This window comes from Chrysochloris asiatica, unplaced genomic scaffold, assembly GCF_000296735.1.
Source record: "Chrysochloris asiatica unplaced genomic scaffold, ChrAsi1.0 scaffold00127, whole genome shotgun sequence".
Classification (NCBI taxonomy): Eukaryota; Metazoa; Chordata; class Mammalia; order Afrosoricida; family Chrysochloridae; genus Chrysochloris; species Chrysochloris asiatica.
The window spans coordinates 1,808,051-1,815,274 of NW_006408645.1; the positions used below are offsets into that span (position 1 = coordinate 1,808,051).

General features: G+C 39.6%; 1 pseudogene; it reads right to left on the minus strand.

Annotated features, from left to right (window-relative positions):
* Positions 1-597: 597 nt before the first annotated feature.
* On the minus strand, positions 598-1,687 carry LOC102821840 (annotated as a pseudogene).
* Positions 1,688-7,224: the final 5,537 nt, after the last annotated feature.

The following is a 7,224-nucleotide window of genomic DNA, read 5'->3' on the forward strand; positions in this document are numbered from 1 at the left end:
ACAATGCATTGCGTCTATCATGTTAAAACATGCATTAGCCACAAATATAAAAACCATGAAACAAACCACCATTCTTCATTAATCTCAGCAAGAATAACATATGCCCAAGGAATAACATAGATGACTTGAAAAGGATGGGGCTTTTTAGTTTAATCACCATTAAAAAAAAAAAGAGAGTGCAGAAATGGATGAGTGTGTTCATTTATATACACCGAATTGAACCTTTGTCACTAGCCATCAGGGCATTTTGTCATAGAACATTAACATGTATTATAAAAGTACACAGTGTCAAAGGAATAGAACCACCAGCATTCAAAAGCAGCTTTGTCAGCTAGGCAATAAAACACACTACAGCATGTCCATCCATTGTGCATCATTGAATATACTTACAGCAATCTTAAAATGTGAAAAAAAGAGAAAGAAAAGAAAAAAGGAGCTGTAACCTATTTTATTTTCTCTGTTTAAATCAAACTGTAAACAAAAGTACATTAATTTTGTTACATGCTAACATTTTCAAAGTGCATCATTTGTACAAGATGACTAAAACCAAAAGTGTGTGTACAGAGATGTGAGTAGATGTGAGTGAGTGCCACAGTCTCACACAGCCTTCCGGTGGTACTCAGGAGGAGCCACTTCATAATCGCTGGCACTAAACAGAGTGGCAGAATTCTTTGCCAGGTAGTTTAAGAAATCATAAAGATAGTTCAGTAATAAAGCAAGTCTCTTCTCATCCAGAGATGTACAGGCCAGCATTGCTCCAATTTGTAAAATTATCTCAGCAGATGTGGTGCTCTGTACACCTGGAACATGGGTGCATCAGGGTGATCTGCGAGGATTTCAGCATACTACAGTCTCTCAAATTTGTAGAGTAGCTGAGTGCCCAACATTACACTGAAATATTTTATCCCTGACACAACTTCATTAACAGCACACCCCTTATTATCGGTATTTCCTCAAGATTTCTTGTAATTTGCATAATCCTCTAGAGTGGAATCCATATTCTTCTTGGCAGGAAGATAAAAGAGCTGTTTTTCCTGGTAATTAAATCCCGGTTATCAACAAGCCATGGTTTTAGTTCTTCAGGAATCTTTACTTTAACTTCAACTCTGTTCATGAGTGTTTCCTCATTTTCAACAGTAGGGTCTACTCTGGCTCTTTTCTTTCAGGGAGGCTGAGGGCTCTCACTGGTACTGCCACCATCTCCATTTTCAGGTGTTTTCTGTTTATTCTTTTTTGATTTCACTTCAACATTTTTCAGTTGAAGCCCAGATGTCGTCTTTCCTGGAGCAGCACCTCTCATCTTCTCCTCTGCACACTGCTCCTGATTGGCTTTTTGAAGTTCTCTCTGTTTCTGCAGATTGGTGTCCACATATTTGAGTACTCTTCTTTCTGGAACCCATTCATTCCAGCTAGAGGTAAGGATGGGGTGGTGTACTGAGGGAGCTCCTTCAGGAACAGGAAAAAGGGCTACAATATCCTAATGTGTCTTCAAAGATTTTTCAGAGCGCCTGAGCCTCACAGCACTTTTTTTTATTCCAACCACTGTAATGTATAAAATATTTCACTTGTTTGTTCTTTATGGCAATCTTTACACACTTTGCTTCATATACAAGAGGCCCATGAAAGCATAGCACAGCACTCGCTCACCCTCCTGGAATTTAGGCTTCCAATCCTGCTTTGGCACCATTTTCAAGTGATTTGCCTCCTCCTCCATATCCCACCACCCCCTACTCTCTACCCCACCCAACTCTGCCATTTGGTTTTAAGTGGAAACTGTCACTTTAAATTTCGAGATCTATGCACATGTGTAGTAGAACCCTCTGGGGGCGGGGGTGGGGTGTCCACTCTCTCAGGCACCCCCTCTAGTCACCTGAATGGAGGTGCACAGACAGCAAGAGACCAATGAACAGATATATAAAAAAAAGCACCTACACTTTTATCTCCCCGGTTCTGTCAGGCATCCATGGCTGCTCTATGATCCTTCCCCTGCTTGGGCTCTCCCAAGATGGCGACTCTGGGAGCAGCTGAGCATCTTGGATTAGAAAGCAATGGATTTCTTGCTTCTGCTATAAATTCCCCTAGCTGTAAGCCTTCCAACCTTCTAAATATTCCTTTATATGTGGTTCAGAGTTCTGGTACCATCCCCTGAGCCTGCTTGGTCTGGTATTCTGTGGTGTTGCTGATGGAGCTCCTCACTGGACTTCTACCTGGTCTGCCATCTTGTTTGTTCTCACATAATAGTGGTATTTGTTGTTGTTGTTGTTGTTGTTGTTAAGTGCCATCAATTCTATTCCAACCCATAGCGACCCTGTATAGGGTTTCCTGTAATTAATAATAGTGATCTTCCTTGTTGGCAGGTATGGCTATTAACCTATCTCAGACAGCATTGTGCTTCAAGATAGATCTTGGAATGCTCTTTTTTGACTAAGAATCTGATATCATTCCTCTTCAGTTTGTCATTCCTGAAACAGTAAACTATATGATTGTCTGATTCAAAATGGCCAATACCTGTCTATTTCAGCTCACTAGTGCCTAAACTATCCATCTTTATGTAATCCATTTAATTCTTGATGATATCCAAATTTTGTATATTAATATTTTGTACATTCCATGTGTCTGTTACTAATGGATATTTGTAGCTATTACTTCTCATCTGAGTTTGGGTATAAAAACACTTTCTCTTGCCTCAAAATGGAACAAATATTGTGGTACAATTTGTACTGTGCATCTCCCTGTTTGATCAGGATGAAGCTAGACTCATCTGAAGCCATATTCTTGCATAGTTCCTTTTCCTTTTTTCTGAGAGTTCATTAAAGCTTTGCTCCTTTCAAATAATCAATGTCAACTCTACTTTGAGGAGGCATCTCTTCCCTAGTCTTATTTTGAGAGATTTTTTTGTAATCTTGGTTCGGATGGTCTAGAAGTTATAATTCCCAAGATAGGTATGCTTCCATTGGGAAACACAACAGTGATTCCACTGAATTGGAAGTATCTCTACAGAGGACATGGCTTAGCAATGTAAGACAAGCACTGGATTGCTAAGTGAAGGGTCAGTGGTTCAAACCCACCAACCACTCCTAGGAAACCCCACACAGGATCTCTGTGTGTTGGAACCGACTTGGTGGTTTTTAACAACAATGATATCTACACAGTGGAGATAGAGAAGACTGTGTCTGGAATCAGGAGGTATATTGGGGCACCATTTAACACTTGAATGTTCAACAAGAAAGGTCATTGTGGTGACAGGTAAGATGACATGTAACAACAACTCCAAAATGGCAGGAATAAGGACTGAAACTCATTAAGAATGAAGGCTGTTCAAACCCACCAGTTGCTCCTTGGAAATCCTATACAGGGTTACTATGAGTCAGAATCAAATTTGAAGACTGAGGTTACTATGTTATGTGTATTTTTACTAATGACTTTTCCTCATTTCCCTTTGGTTTTGCATAAAGCATTTGGTGGTGTTTAACATAAAATTTGACTCAATGTGAGCCAGATTATGAGGAGTCAGAGAACAATGGAGCTGCATATCCTTTTATATATTCTAGATTGGAAAATAGATAAAATGATAGATAAGATTTTTTTTTGTCATTGTTTTATTGTGAATTATGTGATAGTTTACATGGGAGAACATTAGTTTTACATTCATCCTATCATATATGGATTCCTTGCCATGGTTACAATCCCCTCCATGCATCATCAACCAACCAAAAGGTATACACTACAAGCCTGCCCCCAGTCATCAGCACACAGCCCCTCTTCCACTCTGGGTCTAAAGTCACCAGCTACTCCATCTCTCCAAATGACTGTCTCTGCCTCCATCTCAGGCATCACTGCTTTTTTGGGTAGGGTCCCGCTCTCCACTCTTCTCCCTTGATGGTCCCAGGGACCTCCGTTCTTAGACTGCAAAGTTAATCACTCCTCTCCTTGCTATGAAACATCTACCTTTGCATTTCCAACCCTCACAATCAGTCCTGATTACAATTATTCACTATTGTAGATAGATGAGATTTTTGTGCTTCACCTTGTTGGGGAAAGGGTAAAAGCATTTTTATTTGTAGAACAGATCATATGCCTAATGCTTTATGTTACGTAGAAATATCTAGTTGTCTTATGAGAGTTAAGTATTGGTGAAAGGAGCTCTGGTGGTACATCAGGGTAAGCACTGGATTGCTAAACATAAGGTCAGCAGTTTAAATCCACCAGATGCTTTGTGGGAGAAAGATGAGGCTTTCTGCTTCCATAAAGATTTACAGCTGTGAGTCTGAGTCGACTTGAAGGCAGTGAGTGAGTGAGAAATATTGTTCAAAGGGGGAGAATGAATGCTGAGTAGCAAAGGAGCGAAACGTGCTGGTTCTGTGCCTGTTGGTATCTAACTCTTTCCTTGTTCTGATTTTCTGGGACTTGCACCAGGCAGGCTATGTTTTCTAGGCTTTCATATTAGCAGCATTCAGCCCATGGGAGGCATTACTGAGAGAATTGAGAAAAAAGAAAGGAAGGAGCCAGAAATGTCATTGTTGTATTTGTCTTTTCTCCCTCTGTGACCAGAACATGTTACAGAGGAGAAAAGAGTCATCATTTTCAAATACATAAATATTATAGAGACTCATTATTAAGTCTTAAAGAGGAATAAATACAAGACAAAGGCAAAAACACATCACCCAGGTGAGGAAATTCATCAAAGATACCGTGATGAATTGACAAAGTTCTACCTCCACATGGTGACCTTTGACAGGGCACAGAGAATAAAGGAATCTCCTCCCACAACCATGACTGAGGCATCAGTCATGCATCACGTAGGCATGTCAGGCCTACGGAAACTAGAGAGGGGACTGTTGCAGCTAGGAAGCTTACAGTCTCTTGGAGTATTACATCCCAACAAAGTGACCGTTAAAGGGTATGTCCAATGTTCCTTTGAAAGCTGACTAGGTGAAGTGGCTCAAAATCCACTTTTAAATACACTCTGCTTTTAACTCTGGCAGTTCAGCTGTAAGAAGTGTGTGGGGTACTCCAGAAACATTGGCACTTGGACACTTAAACCTAGGCACAAGATGGAATTAGGCTCTGCCTGGCTGGAGTAATTCTTAGGCAAGAACTCCTCAGCATTTATACTCCACAACAGGCTTAATCTCCAGCAGAGGATAATGTCTTTTACAAAGCTCCAGCATGGCACATTTATGTTCATGCAAGTTGGTGTGCATGCTAAGCTTTTAAAATGTGTCTTTGGATCACTATAAGTAAAAAGACTGGAAGATACTATTAATGGTGGTTATTTCTACATGGCAGCATTATTGATGACTTGTCTTCATTTGGTTATCTAAATAAAGAAAATATATGCCCCATTTCACCTCTATTAAAGCTCTTTAGTGTAAATATATCCACTTGATATTTATTTTTGTGAACCCTTAATTACACGTAATCATACATTTAGCTTGCATACACTAATTCTTAACTGTAGGTACGTTTTTAGCCATCCTTGATAAAAAAAAATAATAATTGTAGTAAAAACCATAGAAATGCACTTAAGAAATGAATCACTTATTATTTTAAATGCATCATTTATTACTTAAGCATTGGTTCTGTTTTTATAGTCACATGGTGATTTGGAAGAGAAAACAGCCTCTTAAGCAGAATTTATGAAACAAGGAAGCCGTTGGCAAGGAGACCAAATCAAAATCCCATAACATTTAAAGCATGTAAAGAAACTATCCAGTATGCCAATTTTGTTCAACAAATTGAATTCTTTATTACTTATTGTTTAATTTGTGACTCTCAAAGCACAAATCAAGTGTTTTCTTTACCAGGTGGGTAAATATTGTTATTTCCCTCTTAAAGACAAAGCAGTATCTTTACTTGTTATCAGTCTTATTCAGAATATTATATATAGAATCTGCAGTAATATTTAGATTTAATTGTGCAACTTTCCTATTTAACAGGAAATTGAGATCAGGAGACAATTGTTGTTGTTGTTATGTGCTGTAGAGTCTGTTCCGATAGTGACCCTGTACAGGGTTTCTGTGGCTGTAAATGTTTACAGGAGCAGAAAGCCTCATCTTTCTCCCGTGAAACAGCTGGTAATTTCGAACCGCTGACCTTGCTGTTCGTAGTCTGATTCGTAACCACTAGGCTACCAGAGCTCCTTCAGGAGACAGTTAGGTGAGTTAAATGTCAGTCCTAGAACTGCAAGCCACTCTGTTGGCCCTGCTTTCACTATTTGCTGTGAATACAAGTGATTCTCAACTGAACAATATTGTATTTTTTGTTTTGTGTTGTTTTATTTTTTTCATATCACACACATCTCTCTTCAGCAATTTAACCCGGTGGTTTCTTTATGTTCCCTCCCCAGTTGAGAGGCAATGTATTATGTTTTCTTTCCTACAAAATGTAAAATCCAATCCCAAATTTACTATTCTGATGGTCCTCAAATCACATCATTAACAAATCGATCAATTCCATCTTCTATATTCTATTATTTTTCCTTAGAAAAAATAGACAGACAGGCAGGTAAATAAAAGAACAATTCAATACAGCAAGAACTGAGCTTAATTCAGTCATTTGGTTTTGTTTAAAAAGTCATCTTGAATTTTTCCTTTGCAGGTTAGTTGTCAAGCACTAACTACTTATGCCATCAGGACCTTGTGGTTCTTTAAAGCAGCAACTTACCTTGTTACACACCTGCAACATCACATGTGATAAAGTGTGGTGGTGGTGGTTATGTGCCATGGAGTTGGTTCTGACTCCTAGTGACCCTGCATAGGGTTTCCGAGGCTGTAAATCTTTATGGCAGCAGAAAGCCTCATTTTTCTCTGGAACTGCTGGTAGTTTCGAACTGCTGTCCTTGAGATTAGCATCCCAACTCATAACCACTACACTACCAGAGCTCCTTGTGGTAAAATGTTGTTGTTAAGTGCTGTCGAGTCAGTTCTGACCCATAGCGACCCTGTATAGGGTTTCTGAGGAGCAGTTGGTGAGCTTGAACTGCCAACTTTGCAGTTCAAAGGCTTTGTAGTCTGGTGCGTTAACCTACAGCACCACACCAGGACTCCATGGTAAAGTGTAGGGTCAGTGAAAAAGAGGAAGACCTCCAAAAATGTGGGTTGGTACAGTGGCAGTAACAATGGGCTCCAGTATAACAACTGTGAGGATGGCATAGGACCTGGCAGTGTTGCGTTCTGTTGTGCAGGGTTGCTGTGAGTTGGAACCAATTCTATAGTGCCTGAC